The following is a 25,393-nucleotide window of genomic DNA, read 5'->3' on the forward strand; positions in this document are numbered from 1 at the left end:
GACGGTGACAAAGTGCGCAGTGACAGGAACTCGCAACTCAACTCGACGGAAGTGGGCGTCACATTCAAAACAACCGTTAGGCGATATTGCTCGAGCGTGAGGTCAACTAGCCTTGATATTACTGGTTAATGGCTAAGTGTATTTTTTACTTTTCTCCGGTTATGCATCACCAAAGAATCTCAATTAAATACGAAAAAATCGCCAAGATGGGTACAGCTTACCCACTCTAACGACGAGCGCCGGAAAGAGTTGGCGGGCGATAAATGGCGATTGTGGATGTTGACTATGCCCCCTGACGTCCGCCATTTTTCGCCCTCGTGATCCGCGCTTTTTCGCTCGCCGCTGTCTCAGTCAAACAAGAGGAACACAACTCAACTCTTTTGAACGCGCTCATTGTATTAATTCCCTGATAATTCAGGAGGTCGCCGAAATCTCGGAACATTACATCGTTAGTTATTACTTGCTGGAGTATTTTTTGTGCACCTATTTTTCTATTTTTCGATAATTGTCGATTGACTGACAATTATCGATTTTTTTTTGAGGTGGCTTCAACTATAATTCTAAACCTTTGTGGTTTCTAGAAGTCACCTCGCCATACATTGAACTATCGATAAATTGTCCATATATTAGGTAAAAAGGTAAATAAATACATAAATTTGCATTTGAATTTCGAACATGTTTAACTTCTCTACCACTTTTTTGACGGTATTTTCATCACCGATATCTGTTATGATGTCTCAAGGTGTCTCAGTGAAGCTCTCCTCACTGTTTGATAATAATAATAATAATAATAATAATAATAATAATAATAATAATAATAATGACAATCTTTATACAGGGGGCTCACAACACTGAAGAGTGGTATTCTGTGAGGCCCTGTAAAATAAAAATAAGTAAAATAAAGTTCTAGAAATGGAATACAAATTACAAACATAAAAACTAAGTAATATACAGGGTGTGGGAACATGATAAAATCAGATCTCAACGCCAACTTAACGAAATACATGATTTTTCACTGTATGCTTAAAAATGAGAAAGGAGTGTTTGCTATCAGAATTCATAGATCCGCCGCCCAATGCCTACGCATAGACGGTTTGCATGAACTCCTATGTGTCTCACGTATTCGTTATACTTTCGGTGTAAAACTCAGCTGGGTGTCTAATAAAAAAAATTTATATGACCCATCATGGGAAAGCCACCAATCGCACGATAGCGTGTCTGCCTTCATGTCGTGTTCTTGCTGGGTTCCATCCCGCGTTTGCTAATATTACAGTCATTTCGAGTTACTGCTAACCACCAAACACATTTACTTAGAAATCTTCGACTTCTCAGGAACAAGCAATCACACGAAAAAATTATTTTTAATCATATTTTAATCAGATCCTGTTTTGACGATTTGAAGGGACCGCGTATTCGACAATTTTCTCCCATAATGTGAGGAAAAGGTAAGGCTCTCTGGTGATTTCAGCCTGCTTTCAGGAGTTCCTTTTTTTCAGGGGAAGCGCAATGGTGTAGCGGCAAAAGAATCGGCGGTCAGAAAAGAAGAAAAGTTGATTTCGGCTTTGGGTATTTCTTTTCCCCTCCCGTCATCATTTGTCGCCGACACATAACTTTTCCGAATTGATTTGCATGATTGGATCCCGAGTTCTAAAATAATTTACCCTCAAGGTGGTGTCTCGTCAAATAGTTTTTACTCCATGATTAATTTTACAGTTCTATGAAGATATATGTAAATTATGCGAATTTGATAACTGTCTTGTCGAAATAGTCAAATTCATTATTTTTACCCTATTCGAAAGTGTACGGACTTGTACGCACGGCAGAATTCGACGTTATCATTTCCCGCTACTCCTGGAGGATGAATGACTAAAAATTTGCAATGCTGTTTCGTTAAGAATTTTAACCACTGTTGATTATCGAACGTTTTATCAAAGCCTATGATTCTTATCTGCGTCGTTAAACGATCAAGAGTTCAATCGAATTAAATCCTCCCTGGAGGTACATCCTGGAGAATTATTCCACATACTCCTTCAGGACTCTTGAACTTGGACCAGATCAATCCGTGGAGAAATGAAAAGTGTGGGCTTAAAAAGGCTGAAAATAAAAATAGGTTCGACTTCCTGACCTCCCTGTCAGTTTAAAAGCGAAATGCGACAGCTGATAAATTTAAATAACTCCCTAATGTATTGAATGCCATTCTCTTTTGAAAGCTGATGCCACTTCTCAACTTACTAATTTGTTTGTTTGCTTCTTGGTTTTTTTGTTTTTGTTTTTTTTTTTTCATTTTTCAAATAAAAGGGGTGGACTTCGCATGAAACTCCTTCGTGAATTATTGATTACGCTATTACCCCACTTCAGAACTATCCAGCTTGTTACGACTTCCCAATATCAGTTTCCCGTCACACGAAAAGGAGTGATTCAGGATTTACTTTGCCTAGCAGATCCTAGCATGGCCAATTGAATTCGGTGTGCATGAGGAAGCTTCGTTCGGTAGCAATCATTCTCATATGTGCACGCTGGTTCAGTACAGGGCCTAACTTTGTTGAACCTCGCTAGAAAAGCGTGTTTTCAAAAACGAAAAGTTTTGACTCATAATAACGTTGAATGACGTTGGGCTGCTCTCGACAGACAGGCGGGCATCACCAGATGAATTGGCGCCAAACGATCTTTAATTTTAAAAAAGGAAGACGAAAAGAAATACGGAAAACGAAAAGTCAATCACAACAGTAACGTGAGCCGAATACAAAATAATGGAAAGAAAATTATAAAAAATTTAAAAAAAAAAAGCAAACTGAAGGAATTAAAACTCACGACAAATAATACAAGGAAACCGAAAAAACACCTGCAAAAAAAGCAGGAACAGAGATGTTCCAAAATCATATGCTTTCAAATAAAATCAACCATTTTTGATTCTGAATATATATGAAGAAAATTGAGGATGAATGAAAATGGAGAGACGTCGAAAATGTGTTTATCAGTTTCTTATTTCGTCGAAGAGCAAAAGTTTTCTTTTGAATTATGGTAAAAAAAGCATCTCAACCGCTTTTTTTTTTTAGGCAATTGTTGGTTTTAAAAATTTCCGGAGAGGCAGTCCTCTCGTTTCAGGAGAAACCTTGTTATTCCCCTGTCATTATCGAAACATGAACTTATGGCACTGTGGCTTTAATAAGTTCTTGAAGGCAGACGCCTTCACAAATACCATGCGTCAGACACTTGTACTCATTTCATAGCTCTGAAATCGTTATTTTCTCGATTGACAGCGAGTTTACTTCCCAGTGATTATTCACATCCCGAACTCCCCCATTTCCTCCGCTCCCCCCTCCCCCACCCCATCCTCAAAAGAAGTAGACTGATTTCCAGTTCCGCCTTAGATATTTAATGGTCTTATTTCTTCAATTTCTCTTCAGTTCTGTGTTTTTGTCGCCAATTCTCCAAGTCGTTGTACTGATCTCTTTAAGAGTACAAACAAGCAGGTGAAAGTATTATTTTAATTTTCCGAATTCAGTTGACGTTGATAAATTTTGCGAGCGACGTTCTTGCTTTTCCCTAATTGGCTTTGGGATCACCATCTGCCTGATAACTTTTGCGAGTCACGTTCTTGCTTTCCTTAATTGGCTCTGGGATCACCATCTGTCTGATTAGTTTTAAATATATACCTTGGTTCCAGGCCGTAACAGAAGAAGATTTATAGAGCTTTTTAACAAACCTCCACTACTTTAGCTTGGTTACCTTCTACGGTGACCGTCGCGAACGTTTTCTTTCAGATTGCAAAGAGGAAACCGTATTTCAGAGCTGTTGACTCGATTTCTTTACGCGATGCAAGTACCCGTCATCTAAAACTATTTTGATATTCGAGCAGGCCCAGAAAAGGGAACTTCATACTCTTTCCGTTATTTACGAGAAGTTTTGATAAGATCTAGACCTGTCAACCGATCTATGGTTGCGAAAAAACTTCTCTTGCTTTTCCTCTTTTGCGGAGCGGGATTTACCTCAGCTATTTTGGAAGAACGGGAACAGAGATCACAATGCCGTAAACAAACGGTTCTTTGCCCTTGCAAGGACAGGCGAGGAATGACTGGCCATGTGCTTGTAGTAACATGTAGTGACCAAAACCATTCCAATAATCCGCTTTGCCAGGGAAAAGCTTTATTCTCAGAGGAGTGTGGAAAAGGTGAGCTTGTATATTAAAGTGCACCTAAACCCAAAATTTTTTTTCGCTTAACGAAATAAGCGTATTTTTGGGAGTATTTCTGTGCATAAATTTTTTTATTTGCTTAAATCTTCAATTTTCTGTGCCCAGTCAAAATACGGAAAATCGGCCGCCATCTTGGCTCACGACCGAGTTTAAAGAGGAATGGTTCTAGCGGGTAATGTGACGTCAAATCGAGAACACGAAAGTCCGCATTTCACACATTTTCGCTTGTTTCGGAAGGTTGTCGTCGATATTTTCCGAAATATGCCGACTAGGTGTGTTGTATAAGGAATTTATGAAGCGCGATAACCTCTTGCAAATTTCGCGCGTTGCTACATCCTCCTACAACACACTTAGACGGCATATTTTCGGACAATATCGACTACAACCTTCCCAAACAAGTGACAATGTGTGAAATGCAGACTTTTGTGTTCTCGATTTGACGTCACATTACCTGATAGAACCATTCCTCTTTAAACTCGGTCGTGAGCCAAGATGGCGGCCAATTTTCTGTATTTTGACTAGGCACAGTTAAATTAAAGATTTGAGCAAATAAAAAAAAATTTGCACAGAAATACTCCAAAATATACGCTTATTTCGTTAAGCGAAAAAAGTAGTTTGGGTTTAGGTGCACTTTAAAATTAAGGTGCTACTTTAATGTCATTCGTAAAGCTTATTATAATGATTAAACGTGTGGAGATCTTAATCGTGTGAAATTTGTTAAGCTGTTGAGTAGACTCTATAGCCAGTTTGGCCGATTTGAAATTAGTTGCGCAATTCGAAAAGTATATAAAGTGATCAAGGAGGGGGACACTATTTCACACTTGCAACGTCAAATTATAGTTCCAAGATTAATAATTGATTTGATATTACTTCAAAACCTTCAAAGAAAAGTAGAGCTTGAGGAATTGCCAAAAATGATGGTATTAATGATGAAAAAGATAAGGCAAATTTCTTAAAACCTGAAATATGTTGTCCCAGATTCAAGGCCTTAATTTTGTAAGCCTTTACCTCCCAGAAGTGATGAACATGTATCTTCCTGTTAAGTTCATTTCTTCTGTCATGATGGGGTAGGATTGCAATGGATAAAAGAATTTCACTCAGAGCACCTGCATCAGCTAAATAAGACCGTATGGAACAAGATCCGGGAATGTTTTATTGCTCTCACTTAGGTAATACATGTATGAGGTGACATTCTGTAATACTTTCCCCCGCAATATCCATACATTACCCAGCAAACAGGTAATGAGAATATATATATGGTACAATACTTTTTTTTAACTTGGAGTTTACACCTAGCGTTACCAGCTACTTTATGGGCAATCATGGTCTTATCAGGTCGAAGTTTTTGTCCTGATCTAATATTAAATTCTGATAACTATTTTTCAAGGAAATCCGTAGCAGGTGGAGTGGGGAATAAACAGTTAGATCTTGGGATCAAAGAGTTCTTTGAATGGAAGTTTCATTTACATACAAGCAGAATTTTTTTAACCCCAAAATTATTGTTGTGATGAATTTGCAGGCATGAATTTGTAAACTGGATTTCTGACTTATCATATGGCTGCTTACCATACCCTCCGTTTGGATTGTTTTTGTGAATCAATAATATATTCAGTTCTTTACATTTAGTTCTTAATGACCGAGCGGGAGGTCTATATGGGAGAATCTTGACCGAGGTCAAGATTCTCCCATACAGACCGACCTAGGTCAGTTAATAAGATGTTTATTATATGGCTGTGTCTTATGTGCCAATTTTTTATATTCTTTGTACCTTTTTTTCTAGACCGGTCTAGATGCCAGTCTAGATGGGAAAATCTAGACCGCTTTCAATATTGATTTCAGCCAATCAAATTCGTGAATTCGGTAGTTCCCAGTCCTTGTGAGACATAGCCATATAATAAAGTGAAATATTAAACAATTTGATATCATAAATGAAAGTGGATAAGTATTCATTATTTTTATTTACCTCTTGTACAAATTGTAAATGTAGGACTTAGTCCACTGAGTGACCCAATCTATTCCAATATATTAAAACATGCTCTGTTCCTTAAAATACAAAATCCAGTTTTCATAGCTTTAAATGAAAATTTTACGTTTTGTTTAACCTGTGCCATTAGGCCCTAAATCTTCCCCTTGGGTGGGTAATCAAGGAAAGTTTGGTTGCACATGTCCATAATGGGGTTAAAACTTTAACTCCCTAGAATCGACAAGTAATTCTCCCTACTGAGTGCTAGTATTTCTTGTGAATTAGGCAAAGGAAATTGGTGTGACATCAAGATAACAGTGTTATGTAGCAGATAAGCTTTTCTGTTGTCTTAACATGCTTGTAAGAGAACATACAGGAATCATATGGAATAATTATTTACTTTTCACTTCTGGGTGGTAGATGGTTCAAACCGTGACAAGGAAGACTTTCGGTTTTGGAAGTTAAACTAAATATTTTATGTTTTTATAAAAGTTAGCATGGTATTATCAATTGTAAATAAAGATTGGGATGTGCTAATCAGCTCTCTCTTGAAACTTTGATGTCTATTAACCAAGGTTGTTAGTCAAAGTTTAAGTTTTCAGGGAAAATTTGACCGAAGCTCAAGGGAAAGTAAAAGTATTTTGAGTAAATAGGGAGTTTGATGTAATCGAGTTTGAATTAGTGGGGTTCTACTTTACATTGTTCATATGACTAGTTTTTTAATTTTGTTGCAAGTGTCATCATAAAATGGTGTTAAACCAGTTAGTTCAAGGCCAGAGGGGCTTTGCAGCACTGGTGCAATAGTTGTGTGTTGGTTAACACAGCTTGCTATTTGCATGTTGATCTAACTTTGTTGTGGTTTCAATTTGAATTTCCATGTTGGTCAAAATATTAGATAACTTGAGACATTTTGGGGGCAAAATATTAAAGGCAGGGGCAAACTTGTGTTACTGCAGGGGACAAAGGTGGTCGGGCAAACTTGCTATGAGGTGAAACCTACAGCTACGTCAGAAATAATTTTCCAATTAATAAAAAGTAATTTAACAAACATGTTTCACTGAGGGCATTGTTTATAGATATTATTTCAAGTAGGGTGTGTTGTATGGAAAGAATAATTGCATACATGCCAACTCTTCTGGATTATCCAGTAGTCTCCTGGATACAGAATAAGTCTCCCGATCTTCTGTGTGGCTCACCATAGTAAGAGTATAGTAATGATTAATCATTTGGTTGCTGTCTAATTTAGTGAACTTTTCATCAAAGCGGCACAGACGTGACACTGGAAATTGTATGAATGGAATCATACCAGGATCCCCCCACACCTCTGATAAAGACCCCCAAGCACAGATGATCAGTGGAAGTAGTATAACACGTGTTGTGGATGACAGCCCCACATTTAAATGCCAAGTCCATTCAAACTTTTCAGCAAATGTAACTTGGCTGTTTAATGGCAAACCTCTGGGGAAAAAGTGGTATCATTCATTTGCATCTTGCAAACGAAATTTAGAAGTCAAATACATTTCAAAAAGTGACGAAGGAAACTACACGTGTGTTGTGACAAACGAGAAGGGGAAACAGGCGTCAGCTCGTGTTAAGTTAAATGTGAATGGTAGGTAACCACCTGTAAAGGTTTGTACTGTAATCTTTGGAGCAAGCTTTCCCCCCTCAGAGCCCACGTATAACACATGTAGCTCAGCCAGGTCATCCCCTGTTATCCTTAAATTATAATACAGACTGAGCAGGCTAGTGCTATATTCTAGTGCTATATAGAGTTATCTCTTTAATTAATGTGTGTCTGACAGGTTTAGGAAACTGTTGTCTTTAATCAAGTGAAATGATCTCAGGAGATTGATGCTTTTCTCTGCTCAAGAAAGCAAGGAACAATTGGAGATGATGATAATAGGGAGTGAAAAAAGCTAAAAGTTTTGATCTCTCAGTAAATAGGGTATTTATTGTGGCAAGGGTATGGCCAGCTATTGTATTTTAATCGTAAGACATTAAATGATGAGTTACAATGTCCTCGGTGCCATGTAAATGCAGTTGGATAATGGTGGAGAGCCTTGAATTTGTGAAAATACAGCCAGAGAAAACTGGAAAGTTATTTTTGGGGCCTTGAAAAAGGTTTGGACATTCAAACAAAATTTTGAAAGCTAATTGTGCACTTGATTTGAATCAATTATTTTTCCAAACTGCCTTAAGTAAGGAAGACCTTTAAGTGTCAATGTGTTTAGCCTAAGGAGACTAATTGGTGACACTATAATTAAAATACACTTATAAAAATTATATATTTGCACGAAAATGATTAAAGATTTAAAGTTTAGAGAGCTAAAATATTACTATTGACTACAAAGATTACAGCAATTGCTGTTATTAATTACAATCTCGTCTAGGTTCAGTTTTCTTATTTTGTTTATGAAAACACATAAACTTGGCGAATCCCTTTGATTTTTAGTGAGTTTTGACCACAAAAATGGCCCGAGATATCTGACAGAGTGCTTGCAATAGCAAATAGTTTCAAAATGTGGTGATACAAAGTCACAGTGACTATTCCGTAGCGAATTTGAAGAGCCTTTGCTAACAAATAATTCAGAAACGCAGTCGGGTAAAAGACCATATTTGACTTTGTACATAATTACTGTGATATCCTGAAGCCGTCTATTATATAAAGAGGGTAGGTATATCAGCACGCCCTAGGAGTTCTTCATATGTAGCAGAGTGGGATTTATAAATAACCCCTAGGGCTCGTTCTTGTAATCGTTCTAACTTCTTTTGTCAGATGATTTGCAAAAATGCCAGGTTAGATAGCAGTAAGTTAAATATGGCAGTATAAAAGATTTCTACAATAATAGCTTGGCCTTGCAGTGTATTAAGTTCCAAAGACGTGAGAGTACTCCAACTTTCTGGCTTGCCTTGGTACATAATTTGCTAATATGCTCAGTGAAGTTGAGATTTTCATCTATATGAACTCCTCGTAGTTTGATTGGTTCTGTGTTCGCATTAGCTAGATCGTTTATACTCAGCGTTTGTCGCTCTTATCTTTAGCGAGTTTTCGTGGATTGATGTTTAGAGACTGAAACTTGTCTGGATTGGCCAGTCGAAAATTGTTCTAATACCATGACAGTGCTTTTTGGCCCTGTGTTTTCATTCTGCATCGTACTATTTCATGTTCCCTTCCTTTGACGTACATTTGATGGTCATCAGCAGACATTGTTAAATTTACGTCTTTGACATGAGCTGACATATCGTTCTGGTAGATGTTCCATAGTAAGGGACCGAAAGACGATCCTTGAGGGCATCCCCGTTCCATCTTTATCCAGTCGCTAGTAGCATCACACATTTTTACTTGGTTTAGTCTGTCCGCAAGAAATGATCGCATAAGGTTAAGTGATCGTCTTCCAAATCCATAATTAAGCCTCTAGTTTCTTTACTGTCAGAGAGTGGCTGAGAGAATCGAAGGCCTTACTCATATCTGTAGATAGTACTGATACCAGTTGCTTGCCATCAACAGCCTGTTTCCAGTCCGCAATCAGCATAAGCAAGGTTGTTTCGCAACAATGTCTCTTTCTGTAAGCTGTCGTTCTGTAGTACAAAATTTCATCATAATGGCTTGTCACCTGATTGCTGAACAGGAGTTCAGATATATTGTCGACAGCTATAAGGGAGGTGATAGGGCGATAATTTCTAGCATCCTGTCGATCTCCCTTTTTAAATACAGGTGTCCACTCACCCCTTTGTCTATGCACTGGGCCAGGTACCATGCTCTATGCAGTTGTTATAGAGGATGGTTAACGATGCTGCTCGGTTCCCTTAGCCACATATTCTTAAGTAATTTTGGTTGTATTCCTGTGTCCCATCCGCTGGACTTCTTTGGATTGATCTTTTCCAGTGCCTGTTCTACTTCAGCGACTAAGAAGAGCTTGAATTCAAAATTGGATCCTTTGTGGGCTTCTTCGTATGGTCTTAACACTGCTGTGGTCGCTGAGATCCTCTTCTGTGATGTTATTCACGTGGTCTCCACCAATACTCAGTGCCACATTAGTGAAATATTTGGCTAGTATCTCTGCCACTTCCGTTTGATCCCTAACGGCATTATCTCCCTACGTTTTAAGGTGTATTGTTGCCGATTCTTTACTCTTATTGCTGATAAAAGGCTTGAACGTGTCATAGAATTTCGATGGTCTTGATTTGTGTTCGTCCGCCTTAGTATACCAGTATGCTTTGATTGCTTGTCTACGCTCTCGTGTAGCTATATTTTGATATTTCCTTTTCAGTTCTAGATTCTCAGCGGTGCGGTCTTCAGCAAACTTTTTAGCGTACTTCCTTTTGTTTCTCAGAGCCCTTTTCCATTCCTGTGTCATGTAAGGGATATCCTTTTCCCTTACTCTTTTCCTTGTGATTGGCGCATGCCGATTAACAATATTTTCAAAAAGTCCTCTCCAATAATCATATTTGTCATCTACACAGGTGAAGATGTCACTGACGTATCAAGGTGCATTAATTAGGGCTTCGTTAAACAATTCGAAGTCAGTATTCTTAGTTTGCCTAAATGTTATGGTCTTAGGCTTATGCTTGCAAGCTTTATCAGTCAGTTCTCCATAAATCAAACAGTGGTCGCTTATTTCGGGATGATACACTCCGCATCTTGTAAACATCTATAGGGTGTTGGTGAGCAACACGTCCAAGAGCGTTTGGGAATACGTTGTAACTCTGGTAGGCTCAGTTAGTAGGCATGTCAGGTTGTATAATTGCTCCAGATCTCTCAGCATCTTCCCCTTACCTCGGTTAGGAGTAAGTCGATCCATGTTCAAGTCAACTAGAATAACTATGCACTGCTTTTGAAGACATGCCCATTGACAAATGTCATTCATTTCGTCCCCAACGTTTTGTTGATAGTTTGTACCCCTGGGGTCATTATTCTTTCTGGATTGTTTAGGCGGTCTATCAAGCGCTAGGAACAGTATTTCTCTCTTACCAGTATTGCATTCTACCGCTATAGCTTTCAGCATAGTTAATCTATGCTTTCAGCGTCTTGTAGGCTTCTGGCAGTTTCAGTTTTTTAGAGAGTATGGCTGTAGAAAAGTAGGCGATAAGCCTGCCTCCTCCTTTGGCTCTGTCTTTGCGATAAAGCCGGTATCCTTGTAGACTGAACTGGTCGTCCGGATACGAGCGATCAATTTTAGTTTCCGATACAATAAATATATGCGCTTTCAGTTTATCGTTCAGTAATTTTAGTTCTTTGAACTTGTTTTGTATGGTATTAATATTCAGATGTGCAACAAAAGCGCCGCTTGGATTGTTTTTCCTTTCTTCCAGAATCGAGCTCACCTGGGAATTCGGAAGGTTTTTACACACCAAATGCAAATATGGCGTCCAATTTGAATTGCCATTGTTCTGGACTGAGGAGCCTCTCACACATGTAATAATCCTTTTGTATTTCCACGTGAAGACGAGGTTAGTGAGTCCAGAACAATGGCAATTCAAATTGGACGCCGTATTTGCATTCGGTGTATTAACATAGTCATGCATTTTCAGAGTAGCTCGCTTCCATCGTGATGTTAGTTGCAGTTGTTAGCATCTGTTTGAAACGGGTAATCCGTTCGCGAAGAGAAGACTCTACGATAAGCAAGTCCAATCAATATAAGGATAATCCAAGTAGTACTTGAAGGCAGCCTTGGTTAAACCTAGGCATTTGGCATGCACCCATGAATTACAATCGGCACACAGCGGGGAATCTTGATTCGATCGAACGTTCTTGCTGCACTGCTTGCAGGGATATTTCGGTTGTTTCGGTTGTTTCATGCTGTTGCTCGGTCCAGGGTTTGTTTGAACGTCTCCCGCGTTAATGATGCGTTGAAGTTGAAAAGTACTATTCCCGTTCGCTGTGTATTGAACCCTCGAATTTAAAGATGCTTTTCCGCGGCCACAGCTTGATGCTGCCTGATGTTTTTCAAAGTTTCGGCTACTTGTCTCGCCTCCCATCTCACAACAGAACAAGGCCCGTAAAATAAAAATGGATCTTCTTCGTAGCAGACGTTCAACAGACCGGTGACGAGCATAGAAGTAGGATGTGAAGGTGTAGTCTGATCGTCCGGGTGAGTGTAGTCCTGAGAAGGACTGTTGTCGGTGGTAGTGACTGACGTTTCGACAACCTGTGCGGAAGTCATCATCGGAGTCAAGTGAATGATTGGTGTCAGTAGAATGTTCTTATTCCAGTTCGTGTGAGATTATCGGTTGGTTTTGCCGTGATGTTATTGGCTGTAAGACAGTCGTGATTTGTCTGTTTCGATCTGTCGGTAAAGTTAAGTCGTTCTTTTTCGGTCGTTTGTGATGTTTATGTCGTGAATGAGTCGTTTGCATGGAGCGGGTAGTTTTTGACATCTGTTTAGGGGAGTCTGTTCTAAGTTAGTAAACCAGCTTTCCAGAGTCAGTCGTTGAAAATAGTCAGTGCTGTAGGTTAGGCATTGCGCAGAGTCCTAGTCAATGTTGTGGTTGGTAAGTCGATGGTGTTTAGCAATGTGATTGCTGACATCACCTTTCCTCGTCGCCCGTCTGTGTTCAGTCAGTCTTGTTGTGGGGTTTCTGCCAGCCTCACCGATGTAGGAGGCTTGGCAGTCGGAACAATTGATCTTATAAATCGTTCCCTGTCTGTTCCTCGGTTCGTCTTTGTCTTTAACGTTGGTTAGTAACTGACGTAGTGTGGTGATGGGTTTCTGGGCGACGCGGATATTGAAGGATAGTAAGATGCGCGAGATGTTTTCAGACATGCCTTTTATGAACGGTACGGTTGCTGTAGTCGTAGGGGTTGCGGTGTCGTTTGTTTCGGTAGTGGTAGTGGGTCGGTGAGTGTTTCGTCCGATGAAGTCATTGTTGTACGACGACGTCAGTCACTACCACCGACAACAGTCCTTCTCAGGACTACACTCACCCGGACGATCAGACTACACCTTCACATGTTACCCCCGGGTTCAAACCATTTACTGCATAGAAGTAATAATCAGTCGCAGCATCATTGATTCGCCATGATCCGCCAAGACACAAATTAACAATATTTTCAAAAAGTCCTCTCCAATAATCATATTTGTCATCTACACAGGTGAAGATGTCACTGACGTATCAAGGTGCATTAATTAGGGCTTCGTTAAACAATTCGAAGTCAGTATTCTTAGTTTGCCTAAATGTTATGGTCTTAGGCTTATGCTTGCAAGCTTTATCAGTCAGTTCTCCATAAATCAAACAGTGGTCGCTTATTTCGGGATGATACACTCCGCATCTTGTAAACATCTATAGGGTGTTGGTGAGCAACACGTCCAAGAGCGTTTGGGAATACGTTGTAACTCTGGTAGGCTCAGTTAGTAGGCATGTCAGGTTGTATAATTGCTCCAGATCTCTCAGCATCTTCCCCTTACCTCGGTTAGGAGTAAGTCGATCCATGTTCAAGTCAACTAGAATAACTATGCACTGCTTTTGAAGACATGCCCATTGACAAATGTCATTCATTTCGTCCCCAACGTTTTGTTGATAGTTTGTACCCCTGGGGTCATTATTCTTTCTGGATTGTTTAGGCGGTCTATCAAGCGCTAGGAACAGTATTTCTCTCTTACCAGTATTGCATTCTACCGCTATAGCTTTCAGCATAGTTAATCTATGCTTTCAGCGTCTTGTAGGCTTCTGGCAGTTTCAGTTTTTTAGAGAGTATGGCTGTAGAAAAGTAGGCGATAAGCCTGCCTCCTCCTTTGGCTCTGTCTTTGCGATAAAGCCGGTATCCTTGTAGACTGAACTGGTCGTCCGGATACGAGCGATCAATTTTAGTTTCCGATACAATAAATATATGCGCTTTCAGTTTATCGTTCAGTAATTTTAGTTCTTTGAACTTGTTTTGTATGGTATTAATATTCAGATGTGCAACAAAAGCGCCGCTTGGATTGTTTTTCCTTTCTTCCAGAATCGAGCTCACCTGGGAATTCGGAAGGTTTTTACACACCAAATGCAAATATGGCGTCCAATTTGAATTGCCATTGTTCTGGACTGAGGAGCCTCTCACACATGTAATAATCCTTTTGTATTTCCACGTGAAGACGAGGTTAGTGAGTCCAGAACAATGGCAATTCAAATTGGACGCCGTATTTGCATTCGGTGTATTAACATAGTCATGCATTTTCAGAGTAGCTCGCTTCCATCGTGATGTTAGTTGCAGTTGTTAGCATCTGTTTGAAACGGGTAATCCGTTCGCGAAGAGAAGACTCTACGATAAGCAAGTCCAATCAATATAAGGATAATCCAAGTAGTACTTGAAGGCAGCCTTGGTTAAACCTAGGCATTTGGCATGCACCCATGAATTACAATCGGCACACAGCGGGGAATCTTGATTCGATCGAACGTTCTTGCTGCACTGCTTGCAGGGATATTTCGGTTGTTTCGGTTGTTTCATGCTGTTGCTCGGTCCAGGGTTTGTTTGAACGTCTCCCGCGTTAATGATGCGTTGAAGTTGAAAAGTACTATTCCCGTTCGCTGTGTATTGAACCCTCGAATTTAAAGATGCTTTTCCGCGGCCACAGCTTGATGCTGCCTGATGTTTTTCAAAGTTTCGGCTACTTGTCTCGCCTCCCATCTCACAACAGAACAAGGCCCGTAAAATAAAAATGGATCTTCTTCGTAGCAGACGTTCAACAGACCGGTGACGAGCATAGAAGTAGGATGTGAAGGTGTAGTCTGATCGTCCGGGTGAGTGTAGTCCTGAGAAGGACTGTTGTCGGTGGTAGTGACTGACGTTTCGACAACCTGTGCGGAAGTCATCATCGGAGTCAAGTGAATGATTGGTGTCAGTAGAATGTTCTTATTCCAGTTCGTGTGAGATTATCGGTTGGTTTTGCCGTGATGTTATTGGCTGTAAGACAGTCGTGATTTGTCTGTTTCGATCTGTCGGTAAAGTTAAGTCGTTCTTTTTCGGTCGTTTGTGATGTTTATGTCGTGAATGAGTCGTTTGCATGGAGCGGGTAGTTTTTGACATCTGTTTAGGGGAGTCTGTTCTAAGTTAGTAAACCAGCTTTCCAGAGTCAGTCGTTGAAAATAGTCAGTGCTGTAGGTTAGGCATTGCGCAGAGTCCTAGTCAATGTTGTGGTTGGTAAGTCGATGGTGTTTAGCAATGTGATTGCTGACATCACCTTTCCTCGTCGCCCGTCTGTGTTCAGTCAGTCTTGTTGTGGGGTTTCTGCCAGCCTCACCGATGTAGGAGGCTTGGCAGTCGGAACAATTGATCTTATAAATCGTTCCCTGTCTGTTCCTCGGTTCGTCTTTGTCTTTAACGTTGGTTAGTAACTGACGTAGTGTGGTGATGGGTTTCTGGGCGACGCGGATATTGAAGGATAGTAAGATGCGCGAGATGTTTTCAGACATGCCTTTTATGAACGGTACGGTTGCTGTAGTCGTAGGGGTTGCGGTGTCGTTTGTTTCGGTAGTGGTAGTGGGTCGGTGAGTGTTTCGTCCGATGAAGTCATTGTTGTACGACGACGTCAGTCACTACCACCGACAACAGTCCTTCTCAGGACTACACTCACCCGGACGATCAGACTACACCTTCACATGTTACCCCCGGGTTCAAACCATTTACTGCATAGAAGTAATAATCAGTCGCAGCATCATTGATTCGCCATGATCCGCCAAGACACAAATCGCTTGCACATCCAAACAAAATCAAAATCAACTCAGCTAAAACTCCCGCTCAGAGACGCCAAGTAGTCTTGCAAAACTGCTTGACAATCTGCAAAGTATACTAGACATTTCTTTAATTAAGGATGCTCTGGCGCTCTAAACCTGGCCTGCTTTCGATGGGAAGGGATTTTTATGAGAACACTCTAAAACACGTCCATACTATTTGCCGTTATTTTTCTGGTAAGATCTTTGTGAGACAGCCAAATAGCTTAGTAAAAAGTCTTTAAATTTGCTCATTGTTGATGGTTGTAATTGGTAAAGTTTAAAAAGAATTGTTTAAAAACTTATTTTTCTGAGGAATCAGTCCTCTAGTGGAGAATGTGGAATTTTTGCCCCAAACTTCTTCAGCGACTCTTCCACATACGCTGTACCATGAATATAGGAGAACGAAAAAAAAAAATGCAGAAAAAGTCTTTAAACTTGCTCGCAAATATTTGTTGCTAGTGCTGATGCAGTGGACTAGAACTGCATGCTGTTCAGGATTACATTAACTTGCATTTTATTATCACTGAAGATACTTTAATTAACTTGGCTTTGATTTAGAGGAAAAGGTTGCAGTAACAATTGATTCCTACAGAGTCCTCTGTTTAATTTTAGTAAAAAGTGCCCCAGTTATAGAGTCTGCAAGACCTGAACCTGGGGACACAGTCTTCATTGGAACCACAGCTAACATAACCTGTAGCATCCGAAGCTCTGATTCATCAAAAGCTGGTTCAGTTTTGAAGAATGGCACAGAGTTAGAGGAGGATAATGATCAACTGAAGTATGAGTATCATCATATAATAGAAAAAGATAAGCCTAGCCTCTTACTTACTAAACTGGAAATTAAGAACATCACAATGGAAGATGCTGGAAACTACACGTGTCGGGCCCATGGATATGGCAGGACGTCATTCAGAACAGTTCTTCTTGAAGTTGGTATGGTAAATTACTCTTATATTTACTTAGTATTTGGTTATAGAGTACCATTTACTCCATTTAGTGAAGAATTATGTGTTAATTTATTTGTACCCCTCATCTTACTGTGCTTCTCTCTCTCTCTCTCTCTGTGTGTGCTTTTGTAGGTTTTTCTCCCCAAAAAACTTCGGTTTTGGTGTTCATTACAGTTTGCAGAATTTCCATTTTTTGAGCATTTGGTGTTTGTCAAAAATACTAATGGGATTTTCAGATTATCCTAATATGTTGTGTTCCATTTTTCCTATATGGGTTCATGTTTTTTTTTTCCATGTGAGTGGCAATTGCATGATCTTGTCACCACTACATCAGATAGATTACGGTTTTGATAAAAGAAGGTACGTTTTTTATTGGGAGGGGTGGGCCGGGGCTTCGGAGGGGAGGGTCATTAGTAAATATTTTACAAACCTGTTTGATACGCAGCCGGCGGAGGGTCCGGAGGGTCATAGCTTTTTTTTTTTTGGCAAGGAAAAAACTACTCCATGTCGGTTAGTTGACTTTTAATTATTTGTTACCAAACACGCGAAGTGTATCATGAAACCTAAAAGTTATATATACAAGCAAAGCTGCCAGTCTAAATCAATCTACATCATTTTAAGCAGATGTCGAGATATTATGTCAAAAAACTATCTTGTCCCAACTAACGTAATTGTCTCTCTCGATCCGTGCCCGCTTTCGTCCATATTTTGACGTCGGTAATGTTTCCGCGCGGGGTTCTGGTATAAAATTAGTGTCCGGTTACGATTCGTTACTTGAGCTACTCGGACTTGAACCGACAACTCGATCTACTACATCATTTTGCGAGTCAGTTTCCACCTCGGAAAGTGACGAGATCACTTGTTGCTGTACATTTATGAGTGGGGGCTTCCAAGGTTGTTGACGCCCCATTAAATTGTACAGCAAGCTACCAATGTGCACTTTTATCATTGCGACTTTTTCAGCTTTCTTCCCGTTGAAGGTGATCTTGTGATGGGAAAAGTACAAGGATAGTTCGTCCACCCTCAACGACGACAGCTTATCGGAGTTGCACAGTCCAACCCAGTCAATGCCACTGTACTCCCAGTTCAGCCGTTCCATTCGCTCCAGTTTCAGTCTCCTCTTTCTTTTTCTCCTTGCGCATTTTTGTCTGGGCAAGGTGCTCAACATACTCTGCTACAAGCTTTTCAGGGACAATGTATTTATCCGAAAACATTCTAATAGCCTCACTGTCCCTATTGATTAGTTCACTTTCCTCAAACATTCGCTTAATCTGAGCTCGAGGCTGGAAGTCATCCGGCTCACGGCCATCGGTGGGAGTTGCACCCCAAGAGAGACAATAGAAGTTTGGTAGCCTGCCATAGTCTGGATATGGTCATCGAGTTGGAAGTGGAGCGCTGGTAGTCTCATCCCTCTCGCAAAATTTACATAGTTTGCCACTTCTCTCTTTACACGACATTCGCCTATACTCCATATAAAGCTTATCTTTCTCACAAAATGCTATTTGAGAACTCAGTTTATTCGCCCTTTGGGTTCGGGAACCACCCCAGATCTTCATCTTTCCACTTCTCTGGACTTGTACTTTCACTTGTTCCCACACCCGATGTGCTACCAACAGAGTCAGAGGAGTAACGGGCATCCTTTTTAAAATGGCGAGTCGGCAAACAGCCACAATAGCCACAAGTTGCTCCATCTGACCTCATGAAATCCTGGCATTCTCCACAAGCGTATTTCCCTCTTTCTATTCCTCGCACATCCTTGCCCATTTTCAAGTTTTGACCGTGCAACGCCACGCAATTAACTGCTTTGTGCGCAGACACGGTTATGTCAGCAACACTTCCGGTGAGTTATTTTCACTTCCGTTTATTTTTGTCTTGGAGGGGGTAGGGGGAGGGTCAGATCCTTTTTGTTTAGGCATTTATGAAGGGTCATGCATTAATCCAATCTGGAAAGTGGGATGGTCACGACTTTTTTGGTGAAAAATTTCTAAAATACCCCGGCCCACCCCCCCCCCCCATCAAAAACGTACCTTCCCTAACAGGGATATTTTTGGTTTTGATGGCTTTTCATGTGGTTATTTGGTTTTGATCAAATGTTTTTGCAGTTTTGCAGTTAAACGTTAACTAATACTAAGATTGACTGTATCATACTTGACAATATCTTATTCCTTATTATATATTGTAAATCCAAAACACCTGTTTGCATGGATAATGTCAGGAAATCTGAATTAATCTTTCACAGTTTTCATGCTTTGAAAATACTAGCTATCTTTGATATTGGGAGAAGAATTGAAAATCCCTTAACAGAATATTGGACTGAGTTGACTGGATAGGAAGGAGACAACAACAACAGCAACATTGACTTTATATTTGAAATTGCAGAAATAAAGGCCTTTGTAGCCTGCAGTTGGCAAAGCTATTCTAGGCGGGCTATCTAAACTGACATTGTATAGGCTCTCTCTCTCTCTCTCTCTCTCTCTCTCTCTCTCTCTCTCTCTTTCTCTCTCTCTCTCTAGGCGTAAAGCGCACCACTTTTGTAACCTTTTGTATCTCAAGTAATGACTCGTTGAGGAATGCTGAAAAAGTCGTAATTAAAGCGTGCATGGGTCTATCAGTGTTTCGTTCGTGTTATGTTAAAATTTCAAAAGAACTGACGCATTTTACTATTTTTTATTAACTTTTCAAAAGTGAAATGTAACCTTTGTGGCACCCTTTGGGGTAAGGGTGCATTTTAAAGGGTAATTGGCATATTCCACGGCAATTAATCGATAGATCGATAGCTAAGCAAGAGGTGCCAGTTTGGTAACTTGTGTTTCGACAATATGAAAGAAGTTGTGATGTTTTGATTACAAGGTGTTTATGCTTCAGCGTCAAATGAGAAAAACATTCTCATTGTTGTCTTACACAAATTTATTTGCTTCTTCTTAAATTCTTAAGGCACAGTCATTGTCTTTCTTTGAATTTTTTTATTTCCAAGGACTAATTGTTTGTTTTTATGGCCACCAAATGGTGAATTTCAAATAGGTTTAGCTCAGAGCCATCTAGATGTACTTTTTTTAGCTTGTATGTTTTATTTTCCACGGGGTGTCTTAAGGGAATCCCCTCCTTTGGCATTTGTAAATTACTTGTATGTGTACACTGGAAAAACAAAACTTACAAGCTGAAGATAACTGTTGTTTTGAATTATATTGTAGAGCCATGTCCAGCCGGTTTTTATTGCCCTCCAGGAGAAAGTGGTCGCATTCAATGTCCTCAGGGAACATACCAGCCAAACATTGGCCAGTCATCTGAAGAAGCGTGTAAACCTTGTCCTTTCTTTACTAAATCATCAAAGAATCTAGGTGGTGTTCGACCAATTTTAGATGAAGCCGACTGTCCGGAAAAAAGCCCAGGTAAAGGTACTGGCTCTGCAAACCAATGTTAGAGAGAATAATTTGCCCTACTTTCTTTTCTCTGTCTCAAGAGAGAGCCCGCAACCTCCTCAAACATTCAGATAAAAAACTGAAACTATAACCTCTCCCTTTGTATCTCATGACTTGAAGTTCATATATATATATATATTTTTTTTGACTTGTGTAATTTGAATTACTCATTTTCTCTTCCATTTTTTGACCAGAGACTCCAACATCAACAGATGTCACCAAGATTGTCATAGGGACGGCTTCTGGTGTGGTTATCATCATAGTTGTGGTTTTTCTATTGTTATTTATCGCAAAAAAGAAGCGTTTGCTGTGGTTCTCTTCCTTAGGACACAGACATGATCCAGAGTGTTACACGTGCCAGCCAATGTTTAATGGAGATACAGAGAATGCTGAAGGTGCTGAGGTTTTTAAAAAATCACCAGAAATAGGTATTTAATCAGTAACATTTATTTTGCAATGTTTATTACAACAAATTATCTTACTCATACCCAGCTGATAATTTATCATCTGGAGGAATTTTAATACTGATTAAAAAATGCTATTTGTATAGGTAATCACATGATTTTGAGTGCAATTTGGAATATATAAACATGAGTAAATTTTTTCAAAGATTAACAAAATTGCATGAGCTTGAAGGGCGAGTGCAATTTGTGGTCTCTGAAAAAATTTACAAGTGCTTATTTATTCCAAATTGCATGAGAGAAATCATGTTATTATGTATTAATAATATACATGAAAAAAATACAAGGTAGCTTATCATAATTATGCAAAAGACAAGCGCACATCATGTGCATAAATAATTTATTCAAACCCTACAAGTGACATTGTGCATTCGGTCAAAACAACTGTGTACGATCAAAACAATAACTAAAATGAAATTTTCACATCTTTGAGGCACGAAAAAGTTAAAAGTCCAGCCAAACAGTTCAAGGAATTGTTCAGTGGGTTTGGTAATGCTGTGAGTTTGTTTGATTATTGACCAATCAGAATGTCTGGTTTGTTACTTTCTTTGCACTGAATTAACCCTCTTCTGCACTGAATTAACTTTTTTCTGCACTGAATTACCTGAAAACTGCATTTATCTTAACCAATCAGAACTGAGTAGTTTTTTCATGTATATTATTAAGTCTGTTAAAAATTATGTAACCCCAGCCCCCTTTCAGGTATTTAAACACTGAAGTAAATTTGAAAAAGTATAGATTATGTTGTTATGTTGGTCATTTAGTTCTCTAGTATCTAGTTGGTATGTAAACCTCCCCTCCCTTTTCAGCTGGGCGACCCTAAAAGCCGGAACGGTGCAATGGCAGAAAATGACCCCAAATCCTAAAACATGGAACGGCGGAAAATGACCCCAAATCCTGAAACACTGAATGGCGGAAGATGACCCCAATTCCTAAAACACTGAACGGCAGAAAATCACCCCAAATCCTAGAGTGTGGAACGGCAGAGAATCACCCCAAATCCTAAAACATGGGACCGTGGAAAATGACCCCAAATCCTAAAACATGGGACGGTGGAAAATGACCCCAAATCCTAAAATGGGGAATGGCGGAAAATGACCCCAAATTCTAAAAGACAGAAGGATGGAAAATCACCCCAAATTCTAAAACACAGAACAGATGTCAGCGCATGTTATACGAAATTTTGTTCAAAGACACTCAAGCGCTTGGCTCATTCATCCCCACGACGATAATGCACGTGACTAAAATTAAGTGTTATCAATTTGTTTTCTTTTTCTGAGAGGTACGAATGATAATGAACCATTCTACATGAAAGATAGCTGCGTTTTTGCGTTGTAAACCTGTTTAGTTACCTTTTATTATGCTAAATTTGTCATGAGTTTTAGTCGCAGCATAAAAAGTTGCATGAAAACTAACTTGACATACCACATTACAATAAACAATTGTGACTTTGATACGGTTTCTGGTCACATCTGCAGGGATTTAATGAAACAAAAATATCTCAAATGCTTGTAAGTGTGAGGACATCACAGGAACGTTTTCAGGCTTCTCAAAATATAACATTGTTCAGCCCCAGCCCCAAGCTTAGACTAGCGTGAGAGCAAGCTCTCGTTACAGGCCCTTCAATACGAGCGTTACTTCATCCACGAATAAGTTTTGGGCCTTGAGTAACACCAGGCGAAGAGAGGTTTGCGGGGGGTCGCACGCGTGGGAATTTCTCATGGTGTGAAAAGACAAAGAATTACACTTCCCTTTCAGGAAGGGAAATTTAAACGCCATAGAGTTGACGATTTGCAATTTGTTGAGGAACAGAAGAAATCCACTAAATGAATTGGTAAAATAGCCTTTTTTTTGTCCAGAAAGTTTATTTCTTCCGCTGATATGTAAGCTGTAAATTTCATACTAGGATGGTGGTGTTTGTGGACACCTTGTCACGAAGAAATTCTTCAAATTCTTCCTAACGGTTTCTTTCTGCTAACTTTCCAACGCGCATGACCCCATGCAAACCTCTCTTCACCTAGTGTTACTCAAGACCTAAAAGTTATTCGTGGACAAAGAAACGCTCGTATTTGAAGGGCTTGTAACGAGGGCTTGCTCTCACGCTAGTCTAAGTTTGGAGCTGGGGCTGAACGTCGTTATATTTCGAAAAGCCTGAAAACGTTCCTGTGATGTTCTCACACTTACAAGTATATGAGATATTATTGTTTCATTAAATCAATGCAGACGTGACCAGGAAACGTGTGTTACAATTGTGTATTGTATTGTGGTATGTCAAGTTAGTTTTCACATGCTTTGTACAAAATTCATACAAGATGCCCTGACATCCGTTCCATGTTTTAGAATTTGGGGTCATTTTCTGTCATCCCGTGTTTTAGAATTTGAGGTCATTTCCCGCCGTTCCGTGTTTTAGGATTTGGGGTCATTTTCCGCCATTCCTCCATTTCACCGTTCCAGCTTTTAGGGTACTTTGCCCTTTCAGTTACTGACATTCTGCATGCTTTTTTCCTGAATTCAGCCTTCAATGCAAATTTGTCTCCCTTAAGTTCAATTTGTTAACTTGAATCATATTCATTTTGCCTTGCAAAATTTATGTCACAATTACCTGGGTTGCTGCATTATTAAATTTTTTTTTCATTTTTACCTATTTTTTTCATTTTGTATTTTCACTTTGAATTCACTTCTTCCTTTGTGATTGCATCAGTTATAAAATAAAAAGGCTGTGGTTTAAGCATGTGTTGTGCATTTGTCAAAAACATGGTTGGAACTTGACAACTGGTTTGACTTTTTTCAGATTATGAAGCAAAGCATGATGTGTTTATATGCTACTGTTACAAAGATGTTGACTGGGTGAAGGAACTTCATGCCGAGCTCGAAAAACGAGGTTTTGCGTGCTGTATTGACTTTAAGACCTTCACTATTGGGATACCAATAATGCAAAACATAACTGAAGCAATTTGCTTCAGTAAAAAAACAATTGCAGTACTTTCTCCAGACTTCATTAAGAGTGATTGGTGTAAACATGAGCTACAAAAGGCACTTTCCAGGGTGCGATATCATCAGGTTGTACCAGTTATGTATAAGAATTGTGAAATACCCTTTGCTCTTCAAGACACAACCTACCTGGATTGGCAAAACTGCAATGTGAAACCTTACTTCTGGGAACAGCTTGAAAAGGCTTTAAGGAAGCCAAATGGTGAGTCTTACAAAAGCAGGCAACCTCAAAATGGAAATCAAACCTCTTAAGTCTCTGCCCATGTATGGATCATGGCAGAGCCAGGTGAAAACCGGTGGGACTTTTATGTACATGGCATATGTTACGAAACTTAAACTTTAGTGCCCTATGTCAACTTACAAAGTTGAAGTTTTGCTTAAATCATGTCGTCTGCGTATAGATAGGGATTTTGCACCTTCTCCCTTATTCAACAGAGAAGGAGAGGCAAGTTTCCTTACTCAGTAATTTCTTTGGAGATTAAGGTTTATAAGACATTTTTTGAGAAAATAAGCTTCTTTAAAGGGGAGCTTTCTTAGAGGTTCATATGCATTAAATTTCTTAAAGAAATATTGAATAGTTTTTGAGGGTCCCCTATACTTTTATGAGAAGTAGGATTGGGTATTTTTTTTTCTCATGAATTGTGACATGATTTTTCCTGAATCATTACTCATGATTGAAGATGGTAAGATCTTCTCATGTCCACATGGACAAACGTAAATTTTTAGTTCAAAGTGACTCGCGAATAAAGAGCTAAATTAATCGAGAAGCATTTTATTTTGCTTCAACCTACCCCCTCTGGGTAACCCACAGGGGTTTGGGGGAAATTGAAGCTTGCCTGGGTGGGGTTGGGAAGTTTCAACCTGTGGAATACACAAGGAGTTTAATGGTGAAGAGTCTGTTTTTTGTGAGCAAATGGTTTAGAAGAAAATTTTCACTTGTAAAATGATACTTGTATGCAAAAAAACCAAGAAGAAAATTTTCACTTGTAAAATGATGCTTGCATGCAGAATAACCAAACAGCAGCACCAGAATCTTTGCTAAATTCTACAAATTTCATTGATCACTTAAACAATCATTCAATATGTGCTTTGGTGGGGATTTTTTAACACAATTTTTGCCTGGGGGGAGTGGTGATTTGGACAAACCATTCTTGAAAAGTTCAAATGCCCAGGGCCTTACCTGTGGGGGAAGGGGGTCTGTTGAAGCTTTGAGTTGTTCATGCTACTCTCAGCAGGGAAAGATTGTTATTATCAATAGTATGAGTCAATTTAAACTATTAAAGAATTTGTTTATTATATAAACTGTAGTGTTTCACAAGGATTTCCATTCTTGGGAAAAGCTGTAACTGTACATAATAATTTTTTATGTGTTTGATATCATCAATCAGTGCCTTTTGCGCCACTCTGTCAGGTTGATGAATGAATGGCAAAGTGTTCTCAAATCCGGATCCAAGGTTGTCAAATTTTCTTGTTACCAAAGGCCTTTAGTGTCTATATGATAAACTAAATAATGCATGGTCGCTTGTAGATAAAGAATTTCTTTTCTTGGGTTCAAGTTAAAATCTCAAAGAGAAACTCCATGCACCCATGTATTATTCTCTATTTATTTATTACCAATTAAGGTTTAATTTATTGGCTCAAACAGTTGATGAAGGGGATTTTCAAGATGTACAGTCTCATTCTAATCAAATTTTATCCTTTCACTCCCAAGAACAAAAAAGACA

The 25,393-nt window shown here is 39.4% G+C and overlaps 1 pseudogene across 1 annotated transcript; it reads left to right on the top strand.

The window, feature by feature from the left end:
• Positions 1–3,467: 3,467 nt before the first annotated feature.
• On the top strand, positions 3,468–24,005 carry LOC148716917 (uncharacterized; annotated as a pseudogene). Its single transcript, XR_015995195.1, has 6 exons — positions 3,468–4,171; positions 7,405–7,767; positions 16,464–16,784; positions 19,990–20,187; positions 20,412–20,645; positions 23,470–24,005. The product of XR_015995195.1 is annotated as an uncharacterized LOC148716917 (transcript).
• Positions 24,006–25,393: the final 1,388 nt, after the last annotated feature.

This window comes from Stylophora pistillata, chromosome 14 (assembly GCF_964205215.1).
Source record: "Stylophora pistillata chromosome 14, jaStyPist1.2, whole genome shotgun sequence".
Lineage (NCBI taxonomy): Eukaryota > Metazoa > Cnidaria > Anthozoa > Scleractinia > Pocilloporidae > Stylophora > Stylophora pistillata.